Source organism: Callospermophilus lateralis (assembly GCF_048772815.1).
Source record: "Callospermophilus lateralis isolate mCalLat2 chromosome 11 unlocalized genomic scaffold, mCalLat2.hap1 SUPER_11_unloc_1, whole genome shotgun sequence".
NCBI lineage: Eukaryota > Metazoa > Chordata > Mammalia > Rodentia > Sciuridae > Callospermophilus > Callospermophilus lateralis.
Window position 1 is genome coordinate 2,518,751 of NW_027510153.1, and position 18,488 is coordinate 2,537,238.

The following is an 18,488-nucleotide window of genomic DNA, read 5'->3' on the forward strand; positions in this document are numbered from 1 at the left end:
AACAAGATTTACAGAGGGAAAAATAAGCATATGAAAAGACATTCAACATTATTAGTCATTAGAAAAATGTAAATTAAACCTATAGTTAAGTATACTGATAATGGCTACAATCAAAAAGACAATAATAAATGCTGCTATACAGAGAAACAGAAAACCCCTTCATACTGCTGGTAGAGATATAAAATGGTACACCCAATTTGGAAAATTTGACAGCTACTGTAAAAAAGTTACCTACTTAACATATGACTCAGCAATTCTACTTATAGGTATCTATTCAAGAGAAATGAAGAATATGTCCACATAAAATATCGCACATGATTGTTCAGTGCAGTTTTATTAATAATAACCAAAATTCAAATGTCAACCAAATAATGAGTGAATAGGCACATAAAACATGAGACAGCCATACAATGTAATACTGTAAATTCACCAATAAAAAGGAATAAAATCATAATACATGCTATGACAAGGAAATATGCTAACTGAAAGAAACTATATGCACAAAATCACATATTAGATGCTTCAAATCATGAAATGTCTAGAAAAAACAAATCTATAGAGAGAAAATATAGATAGTGGCAGTGGTTGCAAATGGGCACAAGGAATCTTTTGAATATTATAGAAAAAATACTGAAAATTGAAAAGCAAATGTGTTCATGAAGCCAGAATTAGTCAGGCAGTCAGTACAGATACATAACTTGAGTCAGGCAAGATCAAGAAGATCTCTTTTGACTGATTCCAACCATTTGGAGACTGTCCCAATAAGAGAAGAATTTTAACTCAGAGTGCTTCTTTGACCCTTTTCAAGAACCTCACACCTCCACCTGTAACCAAGGTAATCTGTCCCAAGAATTGCCCCTCTTTACAGGAAGCTTTACGGTAGTTCATTTGTCTTTGGCTCTCTGCACTGCCCTTCCCCCTTCAGCTCACCTGTGTTCCACCTTTTGGCCACCCCACCAGGAATTTCTTGGCCTAGTTCTGGGCCTAGTCAAGGATTCAGGAAGGAGAAAAATAAGAAGAAAAGACAGGAGAACAAAGGAAGCCTAGAAAACAAAAAAAGACAGAAATCCTCACTTCTTTGGACACCAGTGTTATCGTTGTTTACCAGTGATGAGTCCTTGATTCTCCAATGTTGAAGTATAACACCAGAGAAGCACGCCGAGGCAAGTTCATAGTGGAAAGTAGAAGTTTATTAAAGGACAGCAGAAAAGACTTCTCCCGGAGGAAGAAGGGGACCCAAGAGATGGTATCCATGGAAGGGCGATGTCTTCCTCTTTTTATAGCTAAGGTTTTCTTTTAGCTTTCCTGCATTTATGTCAGTGTTCCTGTCCTTTGTTCTGTTATCTTTCAGTGATGTAATGAAGGTGGGAAGGCCTGAAGAGTGGGGCACATGTGGGCCCAAGGTAGCCTTGTGAATCCAGCAAGAATAGCTGACCAGATTCCCTCTAGGAGTGGAGGAATGTAAGAAAAAATTCTCACATCTCTTGAGAATTAACTTCTGAACTATTTAACCAAACATTGTCTTATCCTGTCCTTGGATAAGGTGTATCCAGCAAAGAGATGAGAAAATTGGGAGGCTATTCTTTTAAATTACATCGGGAGGGTGCTTGTTTCTGCTGCAGAGCTCACAGGGTTCTGTCTGAGAAATCACATCACCATCAGCACACTCAAAGAGAGAATTGAGTGCTTTCTTCTGACGGGGAGTTCAGGAATTCACAGGGATAGATAGATGATATATAGATATACAGATATAGATAGATAGATGATATATATAGATGGACAGATAGATAGGTAGATAGATATATAGAGAGATTGATATATAAATATAGATAAAGCAAGAGGTATTTTAAAATAGAGTGCATGCATTTCAGGCTGTCTGACCTGAGCCAGGGCTATAGCAAGAATGGTTATGGAAGAAGAAATGGTTTGTGTCACCATCACACAGAAGTTTCTAATGGTTCTTCTGCAGGCACATGACCTCTTATTTTTTCCAGAGACCATGTGTGAAGACTTCCAGAGATGTTGAGGACCTCCAAGGACATCCTGCCTGCCCCAGCACCCACTTTGAGTGCGGAATTACTTCTTTCTTGGCAGAATGGGCCAGGAAGAATTCTAGACAGGTAGGGCTGGCCAGCCATCTTCCACTGGCAGATCAGAGTCGTTGCAAGGCCACCAGGCATGGACAGAAAAGTTGGGGTCCAAGCTTTGGATGCTGCCAATGGACCCACCTTCTTTCCTGTTCTTCTTCTGACCACCAATAGATAGGAACAGGGTTGATGTCCCTTTCCATGACACAGGTAGGCCCTCTTCCAGTCCCACCCAGGCTGCATGGGAGGTGTCATGAACACTAGACGGAGTTGGAAGTTTTCCATGAATGCCTTCTGTGACCCCAATACTAACCTCTTCTTTTTGTGCCTCAATTTCCACATGGGCCAAAGGAGCTGGATAAGATGATCTTCAAGGCCCTATCAACTCTGCACATAATAGTGTTCCTAAGATTCCCTGGATTTTTTTCTTGACGTAGATTTTTTTCAATAAGCAACTTTTCCTTCTTCTCCCAGGTAAATCTTAGTCACATGTTTCTGAACGTTTCCACACCACCTTCTCTGGACTTGTCTCACTGAATCTTTGCTTTTTTTTAGGTCCTTGGTGGCCAGAGCTAGTAAGGTCTTGCCTATCTGCTCCCTGGGACACACTGATCTTATATTCCCAAGAAACTTCTTCCGTGGTAGGGGAAAGACAAAGGTGCCCCCTCTATTTGAGCATTGGCTCAGTTTTGGACCCCAGGCTGGGCTCTTTCATTTGGGTTTGTTAATTCATTAAATTTTAAAGCATTTCAGAGCCTCAAAGGAGTCAGTCCAGATGAGGAAACTGAGGCTCAGAAACCATGGCTTGTGCAATCTCCCATATTAATAAAAAGTGAAGCTGGGAATCCAACTGCATCTGTTTGGCCCTAAACTCAGAGTTTATCTTTTGCATCATGAAACCACCTGGCTTCTTCCTGGAGGAAATTCCTGATTCAAGGACAGCATTGCCAAATAGCAGAGAAGGCAGAGCACAGAATGTTGCTCTGAAGACACGAGTAAATCTCAGGTAAATAGGAAAGGGAAAAGGAGACACTCAACTCTCAGAAACTGGAAATAATCCACTTAAAGCCAAGGCTCTTGGCATGTGACATCACACCCAGACTGCTCCTAACCCAGCTTTGTCAATCTGACTCTTTAGAGAGGACTTTGTACCAAATCCTACAAGATCCCCAATGGCAGAGTGCAATGTGCCATCATTTCCAACACAGAGGAGCTGTGGGAATTTGGATAAGCTCCTCCCATGCTCAGAAGCCTTGATTTATCTATCTCAACAGAATATGGTGGGCAGTAAAACTGAACAGACTTCTCTGACTCAGATGGAAAAATATATTGTCATCTTTTACTCACAGTAGCAAAACCTGGCAGACATTTTTGAATCTCTACCTGTCACCAACTTTGAACAGTCCTTTAAAGCTTCATGAGTATTTTCATACTTTCTAGCCTGTAATTTACCCAACAGACCTCTCAGTAGGCAGGGCTGCTCCTGTCCTTGGCTGTAGTTCACAGAGTTAGAAACGAAGGTCAACCATTTATGGTTCCCAGCTTGTTGAAGTGTTGACTTGGAGTTGGAGCCCTCTGTCAACACTTCTCTATCTTCTTGTCATTTGGAGATAGCAGGCTCGTAAGGACATCTCTACAGCCACCTGTCGTCCAGATGTGCCCAAGACCCTCCTTGGCCCCATGTCCCTCCACACGGGCCACGTGCCTGAGTTCAAAGCTAGCCTCGGGACTGAGTATGAAGGCTAGAACACAGGTCAGCCCTCCTGAAGCCACTCACATCCTGAGGGCTGCTGGTCTTCTTTCCGTTTTTTTTTTTTTCTTTTTTTCTGTGTACTGGGGACTGAACCCAGGGATGCTTCACTCCTAAGCCCCATCCTCAGCCCTATTTTGTATTTTATTTAGAGACAGGGTCTCGCTGAGTTGCTCAGGGCCTCATTAAGTTGCTGAGGCTGGCCTCCAACTTTTGAACCTCCTGCCTCTGCCTCCTGAGCTGTTGAGATGAAAGAATGTGCCACCATACCCAGCTCTGAGTCTGCATGGACACCTGTAAATGTAGCATGACCCCAACTTGAGTGGGACTCACCCCCAGAACACTAGGCTATATAGGCATTTTCCTCTACAGCACACTCCCAAGGTCCCCTTCAGTCCCACCTGCTGGTCACAGTCCCTGGGGACATGACTGGTGGAAAACTGCCCGCAGAACTGGATGATTTGGAATTTGTTCTTCTTGGTCATAGGATGCTGGCTTATTTCTGTGTCTTCAATGCCATTTTGAAACCAAGGTGGTTCAGAGTTCTTTACAAACAGCCAATCATGAATTCAACTTCATGAAGGCCAATTAATCCTGGATTCATTATAAATTTGCCCATAGGAAGTTATTAGACTTTCCCCTTTGATTGTAATTTGGGTTTTAAAGATGCTTTCAGGAGTGAAATAGAAATGTCTCTTTTCTCAGAGGGGACCTACCTTGTCAGCAATTGCCATTAACCCTGTGTGTTCATTAGTGGGTCATACACCAACCTCAGAGCAGACTGTCAGGCCTCCAGCTGAGCTCCCTGTCACCCCCAGAACTGAAAAGTTCTGCTAATGCCACACTGAATCAGAGGTGGAGGAAGTCTGATGCAGTGGCAGAATCTCATTCAAGCAGGGCACAGTGGTGCTAATCTGTCATCCAGGTGGCTCAGGAGGCTGAGGGAGGAGGATGGTAAGCAAGTTGGAGACCAGTTTTCACAGCTTAGTAAGACAGTGACTCAAAACACCAAGAGAGCGAGGGATATAGTACAATGGTAGAGCATCCCTGGGTTCCCTCCCTAGGACTGAAATCAATGAGCAAACCTGCTGCTAAATTTGGTTTACTAATACCAGATTTTTGTGAGAAATTTTGTGTCTTGTTCACGGGGTTATTGACCTGGGTTTTTGTTTTGTTTTGTTTTTCCTTGTAGAATCTTTACCTGTTGCTGTTACCAGTATGATACTTGCTTCATGGGAACATATTAGAAAACATTTCTTCTTCTTTATTAATTAATTAATTAATTAATTAATTAATTAATTTATTTAGTAAGAGTTTGAGATGCATTTGGTTTCATTCTTTGTTTTGGTACCAGAATTTGAACCCAGGGGCGCTTATCCACGGAGCCCCATCCCCAGCACTTTTTATATTTTATTGAGAGACAGGGCCTCACTGAGTTGCTTAGGCCCTCAGTTTTGCTGAGGCTGGCCTCTAATTTGTAATCCTCTTGCCTCAGCCTCCCCAGCTGCTGGGAAGACAGGAGTGCACCACCTTGCCTGGCTGGTGTTCATTCTTTAAATATACCATAGAATTCACAATCAAGTCAAGCCATTAGTTCCTGAGCTTTGCTTTTCTTTCTTGGAAATCCCATGCAGCTATCCATAACTTTTTGTTGTTGTTGTTGTTGTCACTGGAGCTTGAACCCAGGTGTGCTTAACTACTGATCCACATTTCCAGCCCTTTTAATGTTTTATTTTGAGACTAGGTTTCACTAAGTCACTGAGCCTCCAACTGGACATCCTCCTGCCTCAGCCTCCTGAGCCCTGTGATTACAAACATGTGCCAATGTGCCCAACTGAGAAAAATAAATAATTTCTATTTTTCTCTATCCACTATTGTTTTGAGTCTCTCTGTTAATGCAGTTATACTAACAATCTAACTAATACAACATTAGATCATCACTTGCACAGTTGTGAGTGTGCAGCTGAGGTTGGGGGCCATGATGACCCAAGGACTCCTGGGGAACACTGGGTGACTTTCTCCTCCTGAGCACCAGTACAGAAGAAAAGGCAGGCTTGACCCCGGGCTTGGGTGTTCAAAGGTCAGATGGGGCAGAGGTCAAGGCAGTCAGGGAGCAGAAAAGTCGGGAACCAAGTGACTGAAGGCATCCATCTTGGGTTGGAGAGGAGAGGTTGAGGAACTTAAGGTGAAAGTTGCTGGGACTGAGAAACTGAGAGGCGGCAGAGATGGGATTGTCCATTGCATGGTTCTGGAAGGTAGTTCTCCATAGGATTATTGGTGTATGTTTCATTGCACTGATCTGACATTTTAGTATATATTAGTGGATAAAAATATAATTGAAGCCAGGCACAGTGGCATATGCCTGTCATCCTGGTGACTTGAGAGGCTGAGGCAGGAGGATCACTAGCTGGAGGACAGACTCAGCAACTTAATGAGTCCCTAAGCAACTCAGGGAGACCTTGTCTGTAAAGAAAATATAAAAACAAGTGGGGATTGGACTCAGTGGTAAAGTGCCCCTGGCTTCAATCCATAGTATAAAAATAAAGAGCATGGATTCAACAGTGTGTGTGTGAGTGTGCGGGGGGGGGGGGGGTGTGTTTCTACAACCTTCTTTGAATTCATAAAAAGTCTTATCTAGGAGCTGTTTTGTAGACTGTGTACCATGTTCCAAAATTAAAATTAAAATGGTAAATATGTGTTCTCCACCTTCATAATGTAAAGCAGTAGAGGGAAAGAGGCAAACATCGACTCAATAATGATGTCAATGATCAGAATAAAATAATTAGATTTTAAAGTCAGACTGAAGAGGACAAAGAAATCGCATGGGCATCAGCAATCCCCACAGCTGGATTGGACCTCAGGCGTGTCTTCTCCCTCCTGTGAGCTCGCTTATCTCCGGAAGTTCTGTTTTCCTCTGGATGGGTTTTCTTCATCTGCAAAATGGTAGAATGCCATTTGCTTCTGACAAAGTCTTACTCATTTATTAAGATTCTGAGTAGGTGCCAGGCATTGTGGCACACACCACTAATTCCAGTGGCTTTGGTGGTTCAGGCAGGAGGATTGCAATTTGGAGGCCAGCCTTAGCAACTTAGAAAGGCTGTAAGATACTTAGTGTGACCCGATCTCTAAAATACAAAAATGGGCTGGGGCTGGGGATCAGTGATTTAGAGCCCCTAGTTTCAGTCCTGTACCAAACATACACCCAGAAAAATGCTCATTGGGGCCACCCACCGCCTGGGCTCAGCTCCTCAGCCAGGGAGCAAAACTCCAGGGCTCCAACCTTCTGCAATCACACCCCAGAGTGCCGGAAGTAGTGTTGCCAGGGAAGTCAATTCAGAGACACAGAGGGAAGTGTGTGGGTGGAGCTCTACCAGCAGGTTGGATGGGCACATGCCTGAGCCAATGGAGAGTGGGGTGTTCCAATATCTTCCAATGGGGCACCGATGGAGGTGGGCTCTTGCAAGCCGCCCTAGTAATGGCTGCTTGGTGACCCCTGGGCCGGGGCAGGGTAGTGATTCCTGCGTGGGTTGCACTCCAGCTGGCTCCTTGAAGATTGAGGAGGTGGAGAGCATGATAAAGATGCCTCGTATTCCCTCACACAGCCACGAGAATGGGCTGGGGCTTGACGAGAGCGCCCTGGCCAAGCAGGCGACCATGGGGCTCCTTGGCCAGGAGAACACGTGAGAGGGGCCGTGGGCGGGGCTGAGGGCCCCGGGATGGGGGGATGGGGGACGGGGGCATGGGGGCGTGGAGACCATCCTGGCGTTTGCACCAGCTCAGTGTCACTTTGGTTCTCGGAGTTGACCCTGGGGCCCTGTCCGAGGAGCCATACTGCGGCCCTTTTTGTGTTCATTCTGAAACAGGGTCTGGCTGAGCTGCTGAGATGGTCTCCACCTTGCAGTCCTCCTGCCTCAGCCTCCAGGTGCCCTGGGTTGACAGACCAGCACCACTGCACCCAGACCAAACATCCTTTTACCAGTCAGGTCTGCTTTTGGTAAGTGGGAACCCTACCAAGTCCCAGCACTTACGGTATTTATTATTATTATTATTATTATTATTATTATTGCAAAAGAAAATGTCACATCCATTGGCCAACCAGTTTAGAAATGACAGCTGGGGGTTTGCACTCCATTGCTTCTAAGCTGCTGGACTCTAGAGTCATGGCCTGTGACCTCCCTGGAGGCTGAGCAGCTACAAAAACCTGCAATTTATATGAGCTTGTGACTGTGGCCTCAGAACCTCCTATTAACAGAAAGGGCCAAAGAAAAGTCTCTGGTTTCTTGTCTATGTCTTTTTTTTTGGAGAATGGGGTGTGCCAGGGATTGAACTCTGGGAGCCCTTTACCCCTGAGCCCCATCCCCAGCCCTATTTTGCATTTTATTTAGAGACAGGGTCTCTCTGTTTTGCTCAGGGCCTCACTTTGGCTGAGGTTGGATTTGAACTGACATCCTCCTGCCTCAGCCTCCTGTGTTCCTGGGATCACAGGTGTGGGCCACTGTGCCAGGAAGTCTTTTGTCTCTCACCTCCACTGTCGGGGCATCCAGAGCAGTGCCTGGAGGGCGCTGGCACCCAGGGTTGGTTGGATGAGTCTGTGAATCATTTGGACCAGGGACTGCATTTTTTCCCCACTGAAACATAGTAATAGTGACCAGGGATGTGACATCATAGAAGAGTTCATCAAAAGCAAGAAGATGGCAGGAAGAGCCATGCTGTGGGCCGGACCTCTGGGAAGTGGAAAGGTCCTTTTGTTCTCATTGATTTCTGCTGCCCAAGAGGATGAACCTCAGGTCAAAGCCAAATGGAATATACATTTTAACTAGTCTTTGTTTAGTGACATGGGTCATATGTGTGTTTAAGAAAAGTATCTGATCTCAAACTCATACTTCTAGAATGAAATCATCCTTGCTAGAGAGAAGGGAAAGTCCTGAGAGGGGTCTGGTCACTGGGATTGTCCTTGAACTCTTTCAAGTCTCTTTTGCTTGGGAAATGTATCTCTTTTTCTTTTCTTTTCTTTTTTATTTTTAACCAGTGATTTAACTTGGGGGCACTCAACCACTGAGCCACATCTTTTTCTTGTATTTTATTTAGAGCCAAGGTCTTGCTAAAGTTGCTAAGGGCCTTGCTAATTTGCTGAGGCTGGCCTCCAACTCATGATCCTCCTGGCTCAACCTCCTGAGCGGTAGGATTATAGGCATGCACCACCACGCCCAGATAAAAATCTGATTCTGGTGGTCCAGGGCCTCGAAAAAATTTGTGACAGGCTGTGGCTCAGTGGTAGACCACTCACCTCACATGTGCAGGACCCTGGGTTCGATCCTCAGCATCATATAAAAATAAATAAGTGAAATAAATGTATTGTGTCCAACTACAACTAAAAAATAAATATTAAAAAAAGAAAGATATTGTGTCCATACACCATTAAAAAATATTTTTAAATCTCTGTGGCACATTATTGGAGGGGGAAAATTGAGTCATCCAGTATTTTTTTGAATGCGAACTTTGTCCACCACTATTTTGGCTACACACATGATTGACAAATAACAGAAACGCCCTTTTGATCTTCAAGGGGCTTCTAGTGTTTTCTGGGCAGAGAACCAGGAAGTCTTCTGATGGCACAAAATGGCTCAGTTGAATGCTGAGCTCAAACTGCTGATTTTAAATGCTGGAGTTGGGCAGAGGGTTTGATAATTCCCATTCAGAGTCGGGCTTTCCAGGGGACAAAGGAGGACACATGGTGGAGGTTGTTGGGATCTTCAAGGGGATTGGCCAGATCCTCAGGCTTCCCAGAGCTCGTGGTCTGGGCATGGCTTATTCTCTGGAAGGGCCTCTTGGCACCAGAGAGTAGGAGCCTACGCTCTTGTATGTAAAGAAGTGGGCTCTTACCAGGGATAGTGGCCCCTGCCTGTCATCTCAGTGACTCTGGAGGCTGAGACAGGAGGATCACATGTTGGAGGCCAGCCTCAGCAATTTCACCAGGCTCTAAGTGACTTAATATGACCCTGTTCAGAAATAAACAACATTAAGGTCTGAGATGCGTCTTGATGGGTATTCACTGATCAGCTGGGAGCCCTGGGGCAGGCTCCTGACCTTTCAGAAGCAGAAACAGAATCAGCTGTGAAATAAAAGCTTGAATTCTCATTTTGAAGTTCTACATATGGAGTTGCCAGGGTGTGTTGTGTGGTGTCTGATGGTAGATGAAGAAGTTCTGTGTCTGGGGGAAATTTTTTGAGGCTGGAATACCATACAGTGTGCACTTACAGGAACATTAGCTTGTCCAAGTCGTCTTTCATTTTTTCTGAAGGGGGGATTTACCAAGAATTGAACCCCAAGAATTGAACCCAGGAGCTTTCAACTCCTGAGCCCCATCCTCAGTTTTTTTTACATTTTATCTAGAGACAGGGTCTCACTTAGTTGCTTAGGGCTTCACTTTTGCTGAGGCTGGCCTCCAACTCGTGATCCTCCTGCCTGAGCGTCCCAAGCTGCTGGGATGACAGGCCTGTGCCACAGCACCAGCATGATAGCTGTTTCCTTCAGTGCTGTTTCTCTCAGTGTTATTTGGTACTTTTTGTCTTCCAGTGTTGCTCTTAAGAAGTCTGATTTTCAATGTTGGAACCTTTGTTTCTGGATATTTTGGAGGTACTTTTGGATAGGGCTCCCTCCCCGATTTTCCTTTCTTAATGTCCACAGCGCTGAGTCTCACTGTTTGGTGTCATTAGTGTGGAAAGTCGCCAGCTCTGAACCCCTGAGCTGTGACCTGTTCCCGTTCTCTGTGTGGTCTTTCTGGAAGTCCAGCTGGGTGAGATTAGCTCTGCAGTGATTTTCCACCTGGGCTGGTTTTGCCCTCCAGAAGATCTTTGCCAGTATCTGTAGAGTCGTCTCTTGTGGTTTTCAAAACATGATGGGGAACTCCAGTGTTAGAGGCCAGCGATGCTGCCAAACAACCTGCACTGCAAGGCTGTCCCCAAAAACCAGAAGAAATACTGAGAAATCCTTTTTTGTGGGGGGGGGAGGGGATACCAGAAATCAAACTCAGGGGTGCTTAACCCCTGAGGCCCGTCTTCAGCCCTTTTTGTATTTTATTTAGAGACAGGGTCTTGCTGAGTTGCTTATGGCGTTGCTAAGTTGCTGAGGCTGGCCTCTAACTAGCCATCCTCCAACCTCAGCCTCCCAAGCGGCTGGGATTATAGGCGTGCACCCAACACCCAGCTCTCAGTTTCCTAATCCATAAAATAAAGTTAGCGGGCTGGGATTGTGGCTCAGCGGTAGAGTGCTCGCCTAGCATGGGCGGGACCTGGTTCGATCCTCAGAACCACATAAAGATAAAGGCATTGTGTTGTGTCCATCTACACCTAAATCAGTTATATCAGTTCAGTCACCTATATCAGTTCAATATTTATTGCTAAGGGGAGGGCAGCTTAACTTTATATTGGGTTGATTTTTGAGCATTTTTTTAAGATTTAAATTCTTCCCCTAATTTAGGGTTGTAACAAAATTAAACTTGTTTTGAAGAATAAAAATTAAAAATAAATATAAATAATGTAACCCTGTTTAAAAAACAACATAAAAGTCTGCGATGCATCTTGGTGGGTATTGATTGATCAGTTGGGAGGCCTGATAATATTAACATATAAAAAGATACAAGTTAGACTTTCAAGATGACAGGCTATGGAAAGATTAGTGAGATATATAGAGCTCCATAGGAAAAGGTAGGGATATGTGCCTTTCTTCCATGAGTTTTTTTATAATATCATATATTTTTAGTTGTAGCTTTACACCATGCTTTTTTTTATTTATTTATTATTATGTGGTGCTGAGGATGAAACCCAGGGCCCTGCACATGCTCAGTGAGTGCTCCACCACTGAGCCCCAGTCCCAGCCCAGCCGCTTCCATGAGCTTTTAATTGGAGAAATGTGGACAGCCATTGAGCCATTCTTAATCAAGTATTGGTCCTATTTGAATGGAAGGGTAATGGTCACCCCTTCAGTATTAGGTCGAGTGAGGCAGGGATGCTGTTCAGTGGGACGTGGTCACTGTTTTGATACTGGAAACTGATAATGGGGGTTGGGGGCTGGAAAAGAACATGGAAGACACATTCTGGTTAGAAGGTGGGCATAAAAACTAGGCACAGTAGCTCACACCTGTTAACCCAGCAACTCGGGAGGCTGAGGCAGGAGGATCTCAAGGTGGAGGCCAGCCTCAGCAGCTCAGTGAGACTCTGTCTCTAAATAAAAAAAAATTCTGGGCCTGGGGCTCAGTGGTGGAGCAGCTGCCTGGCACATACAAGGCCCTGGGTTCCATTCCCAGAACCAGCAAAATAAAACAGGTGAGAAGAGCTGCCTGTGGCCTCCCCTGGTTCATATGGTGTTGGAATCACATCCCTCTGTGATCTGTTCTAGACATTTTCCCTTTGCTATTAGAACACATGCTTTGGGCTTGCCAACTCAGGTCCCTAAGCATTCAGGCAGTGAGGTAAGCAAAGTGACTGGCTCAAGCCCAAGGATGTGGTGTTTTTTTTCACTAAAAGAGGGCCGCTGGTTCCAGGCCTGGTTTCTCAAAAGAAGCCAAATAGTTGGATTTCTACACAAAAGTTCCTAGTCAAAAAATGGCAAGAGTCGGGCACAATGGCACATGCCTTTAATCCCAGTGGCTGGCTCGGGAGGCTGAGACAAGAGAATAGTAAGTTTGAGGGCAGCCTCAACAAAAGTCAGGCCCTCAGCAATTCAGGGAGACCCTGTCTCTAAATAAATACCCAATAGGGCTAGGGATGGGGCTCAGGGTTTGAGGGCCCCTGGGTTCAATTCCCCCACAAAAAAAGCCAAGTTTAAAGGCACATCTAAGACTATGTGGTCCCAACCAAACCATCCTGTGGGCAGCTTGTTGACTCCTTGTAATCTAGGCAGTATTTTAATTTGCCAGATGAGGCCATCCAGCATTAGCATTACTGTGTGCTGAAGACCACACTGGAAAACACGGAGAATATCAAAACTAGAACCAGCCTTTGCCCCACGGGCTAGTGGATTTTGCCCAACAGTGTTCACTGATCATCCCCCAGGTTGGCTGCTCAGAGGTGAAACCAAAAGAGTATTGAAAAAAAATCTGGGCCATCTTTGAAGAAATAGCTCCACTTTGCCTTGTCCCAGCATCTTGGGAGGCTGAGGAAGGAGGATCAAAAGTTGGAGGCCAGCCTCAGCAACTTAGTGAGGCCCTCAGAAACTCAGGAGGCTCTGTGGAGCCTGACCTCATTCTCATTTCAGAGATGAGGAAGGATGAAATGGCACTCAGAGGGACCAGTGTAGGACCCCGCATTCCTGGGGTCTGTGGTGCCACCTGCTCTGTGCCCTGGAGGCTGGGCTGCCTGACTTCCAGAAAGGATCAGAGTATAGCCTCTGCTCCCCGACCCAGAAAGTGCCTCATTGGGAAAACAGACTCTAGTATGGAGCTCCTGGGCATCTAAAGGGATCTCAGGGGACATGTGAGTTGGGGGTGGCCTGCAGAATGTGGGTTTTGGGAGGAGTTTGCAGACTGTAGGCCAGGTGACAGCAAAGAAGACCCCTCAGTTTACTCTCTGGCATGGACAGCCAGGGACTGTCAGGTAGGGACACCTAGGGCCATTCATGGGAGATCAAAAGGATGAAAACAACACCTCCAGTCCTGGGATGGCAGAGCCTAACAGAGGGGCATTTTCTAAAAGATGAAGAGATGGAAAATGGTCAAAACTAGTATATTTGAAATTTGAAAGGAAAACTTGCAAAATATTGGGACCATACAGTTGTGTACCTTGTTCCTAAAGAAATATTAGGTTATTGACTGCCTTCTCCCCTTTTAGTTCTTTTTTATTTTATTTTAGGAAAGAATCGGTTTTGCCAGCATTTTCCTCAGGAGCTGTGCATTACCCACAGCAGGGAAGACAAACTTAAAATTCTCAGGTTGCTTTTGACTTCGAGTCTGGGCTCTAGCACTTCTAAATGTAGAGGAAAATCATCTTTGCTGTTTTTTCCATGTGTGATTTCTTCCCTTATCCTCAAGTACCTGGTGATATTTGTTTATTTGTTTTATAAGCATCTATTTACATGTAGTTTTTGTATGAAATACTCCCAGTTGCCACAGGGTGTAATTTGGGGATTAGAAAATGCTGTTGGAGAAAGATGCTAGTGATTTCATTTTTCAAGAATGTAAGTCATTTCCTTTCTGTGATTTCAGGGAGTTGATATTTCACAGCATCAGAACTTTGTGAGGAAAATTTTCTGTAATACATCTGTCGTTAAAAAGGCTTTTGGGTTTCCTTCCTAAGAGCAGTGCATAAATTTAAGCCAAGCAATGTTAAAGGATAAGAAGTTTTTCAGCATCTAGAGCATTATAAGACTACTGTAGAAATAAACTTTAACAACCAAGACCTACTAATGGTCTGTAGGTTGGAGAGTGGGGGAGAGGAGAAGACCAGAAAATGGGCAGGAAAATAGATGCCTTTTCTTTTCTTTTTTTCTTTTTTTTTTTTTCAGTATAAAACTTGTAGCGCTTGTCACTTTCTTTGAGTTTAGTTTTGGGAAATAAAAGGTTTATGTTTAAAAAAATACTTCACAATATGAGACAATTGACATTTGAATGCCTTTTGAGTATGTTTGTGAACATATTGGATTCATATTTCATCTTAAAATGGACTTTTGGTAGGATGATTCGATGTAAAGTGTCCCTGAGGGGATATCTCATATCTGGTTATCTACAAGATATCTTCTTCAGAAAGCAGGCTGGCACTAATATGAACTAACCCACCCCACCATATCCCCCTTTGAATTGCTTGTAAGAATCCCTGAGATCTGACTTTGATAGGACATAGTAATCAGCAGTTCTTGCAGTGCTCAAAACATTTTAGGGGAAAGGAAATCTTTCTCTATATCCAGTCCCTCCCTTTGGTGGATATCAATGGTTAGTACAGAATTTGAACTTACAAATTTAAGATGCTGCTGGTTCTACAGGAAAATGCCTGAAAACAACATGGGCTAGGATACAGACACTGCTTTTGAAAACAAATTCCAGTGTGCCAGGTAACACTTTTAAGCTAAAAGTTTCTTAAAAACTATCATTAGACTGGGCTAGCTGAATTAGGGGTGAATTAGAGCTTTTTCTAGATTCTGGATCCTGTTTCCACCTTAAACTATGTTTATAAAACTTTTGTATTTCAGAACTTTTGTGTACCCTTTAGTGGCAGATAATTGGAATGAAAGTTTCAAAAAGAATTGTTTTTGACTCAGCTGTCAGTTTCATAGTTTAATGCAATTGAATCCTGTTTCACAACTAACTCTTTTGATAAAGGAATTCTTTTTGTGTTTTTCAACTTGAATATTGCAAATTTTAATTTCTAAAGATGTGAGTTTTTTTTTACAAAACTTGCAAACAATTATTTTATTACATGGAAGCCAGTATCAAGAAAAGATTAATTCAATCCAGATGTAAAAATATATGTGAATTTTAAATTGGATGATCTTAACAATTTTTTTAATGAGGCTGCCTGGATCCCAGATGGAACTCACAAATTATCCCTTAGATTACATTCTGAATTGATAACCAAATTTATGGGCATTCTCTAAAACCATTTTAACATGGTTTTAAGACTTTAAAAGGCAGAAAGTGGAGATGATGTTTTTTTCTGTTATTCATTAATACATACTTCATAATGCTCTAGTTTGGTACATGAAGCCTGTTTCTCAAGTTGGAAAATGAGTTAATATTTTGTATCTTTATGGGCAAGGTATAGAGACTTTCTTTTTTATTTGTGCAATTTCAACTTTTTTCTTTTACAGAAAAAAATATTTTAGTCTTTAGTGGAATTCTGCTGCAATACACTTTGTAGTTTCAGGTGAAGCAATTGATTCTTGTATGAAGGCCCTCAATCCTCTATGGCCTTCTTACCCCTGAAAACAAACAACAAACACAACTTATAAGAAAACATCACTGTATTTCTTAATCTGTATCCCTAACATTGGAATTTTAAGTGGTATTTGTGGCATACTTAAAGTTATATATTTTTAGGAAATCTTTGTATGATTATGATTATACACACACACACACACACACACACACACACACTCATTTTGAGAGTTTGCTACATTGTGATTGTGAGTAAAACAGAAGGAGAAATAGAAGGAATGTAGGGAAGGATTTTATGATAATGCAATTTTACTTAAAATATATCCTTCCTAAACCTAAGCAAGGAAAATTGTATTGTGGGCCTCTGTGGTTAAACTTCAATGTAGGGGTTAGTCTTTTTAAATTGTATCTTATCCTACAGTAGAGACTTGGGTGGAGTCTATAACAATAGGTAAAAACAAGTTAAAAAGCTAATTTGAGATGAAGGAGGAAGTAGAATACTGGGCATTGGGTTGCAAGGAAAATTTAAACTTAGAAGGATAAGTATTTACAACAAGGCTGAGGTAGGGAGGACTTTTAATTTAGATGTAGGAATTAAAGACTGAGATCTTCTTTTGTTGAAGAAAAATGACTAAATGATTGGAATTGAACTGTCTATAAGCATGGGATATGTCTTCTTGTTGATATTTGCCTTGGAAACCTTGTCTGCCTCAGTGTTGTGTTGAATCACTACATTGATGTTAAATAATGTACAGAGACTGGGTGCTTATTTCTGTCTCCTTCCTCTACAAAAGGCCAGCTTCTGTTTCAAAGACTGAGAACATATTTTGTCTAAGAGCTAATGATGAAATAAATGCAAATGTGTAATTAGTTCGCCAGCATTTGAGGAAGCTGCCAATTCCTCCCTCCTATGCTGTGGGACCAAAGGAACTGTAAATCAGTAAGAGCTTAAGTTATTATAAAGTTTTGAGAAAAAATAAACAATCTGTATTTCTCAATATCTCATGTAATTTAGTGTATAATTATTTCTGATGCAAGTTTGTATACTATCACTTTTTATATGAATCATATTGAGCAGTCATGCAGCATACCATATTGATCAAAGAGGGCCTACAGAATACTAAGAATGGCAAAGAATTAATTGATCTGACAATTGGTCATATTACCTTATCAAAATAAAAATCTTCTAAACAAATTCCCAGATGAACTCACTATAGACCTAAGAAGAAGGCAGTGCTTTTCTAGACATTCATTTGCATTTTATAGCATTTTCTTGAATGTCCTTCCCCACCTGTGGCCTTACCAGTAGAGTTCAATCTCTACAGCAGGAAACTTGATAGCGATTGGGTCATTTGAGGTCATTGCAATAAAGTGGTCATAGTTTGGATGATTTTTAGACAGTTAGTATTCCAGGTATTTTCAGATGTTTTCCTGTTTTTTTTTTAATTTTATACAAAACAACAGCTTATATTAATTAATAGCCATAGTTTTATGTGAGAGAAAAATTCATTGTATGCTCTCTCAAAGTAATTATCTGCATCTTAATAACCATGGATAAATTTTTTAAAAAAAGGAAGTAACTCATCCTTTGGAGTAATTAGACTTAAAGGCATGCACCATTATGTGAGTTTGTATATTCAAATTTAAGAATGTTACAAAATAGCCATGTGCAGGTCATCCACCTCAATACCGGTAATAGAGGTTTCTGATTCATGAGGATCAAAAGTTTGAGACTAGCCTAGACAACTGAGAAAGACCCAAGACCCTGTATAAAACAAATAAGAAAAAGAACTGAGAGTGTAACTCAATGAGAGAGGAGTTATGAGTTTAATTTTTCTCATTGCTAACTAAGTTAGAAATATGAAACAAAAATATTATTAAAATTTATTCTATTAATATTTTATGTATTATATAGACTTCTATCTAGCTGTAAATTCATCATAATTTTGCATGGGCATTGAAACCATTGTTCTAACAGAGTGCAAAGAAAGCACAGAAATTTTACAGGATGAATTATATTTTCAAATTAAGTCAAGTTTTACACTGTAACAAATTGTGTAGATAAAATGAGAATCAACAGACTCCTAATTAAAATAGATATTTCCTCATTATATGTGAAAACAAGTCCAATGTTTAAACCTTAAGAAATAAAACACTATTTAAGATTGGATGATTATCACAGCTCTCTTTCTATTTGACATCCCAATTCTGCCTGTGTATAAACCTGAAGAGAACCGGTATGGTGATGTGTTTCTGTAATTTCAGTGACTCAGGAGATTGAGGCAGGGAGATTTCACACTCAATGCCAGCTTCAGCAACTGAGTAAGTACCAAAGCAAAGGAAAAAAATGACTGTGTTGGGCAAGGTGCACATAACTTTAATCCCAGAAGGATAGGGATAATGAGGCAGGAAGATGCTAAATTCAATGTTACATTCAGCCAAAGTGAGAACCTAGACAAATCAATGAGACTCTCTCTCTAAGTATAATACAAAATAGATATAGGGATGTGGCCCATGGTCAAGTGCCTCTGGCTTCAATCCCCAGTAAAATAAAATAAAATGGGGCTGGAGGTGTGACTTTGTGCTTAAATGCCCTTGGGTACAATCTCTGGTTACAAAAGAAATAAAAATTCTTCTCTTTTGAAAAAGTATCACTATCTAACAAACAAGAGAATACAAAAATATTGATAACTCATGTATCCTAGAGGAGTTGAGTTTTGCCTTTGAGATAAGGTATAATTAACCCTGAATTCCAGTAAAGTTACTTATTAGTTTTGATACTTAG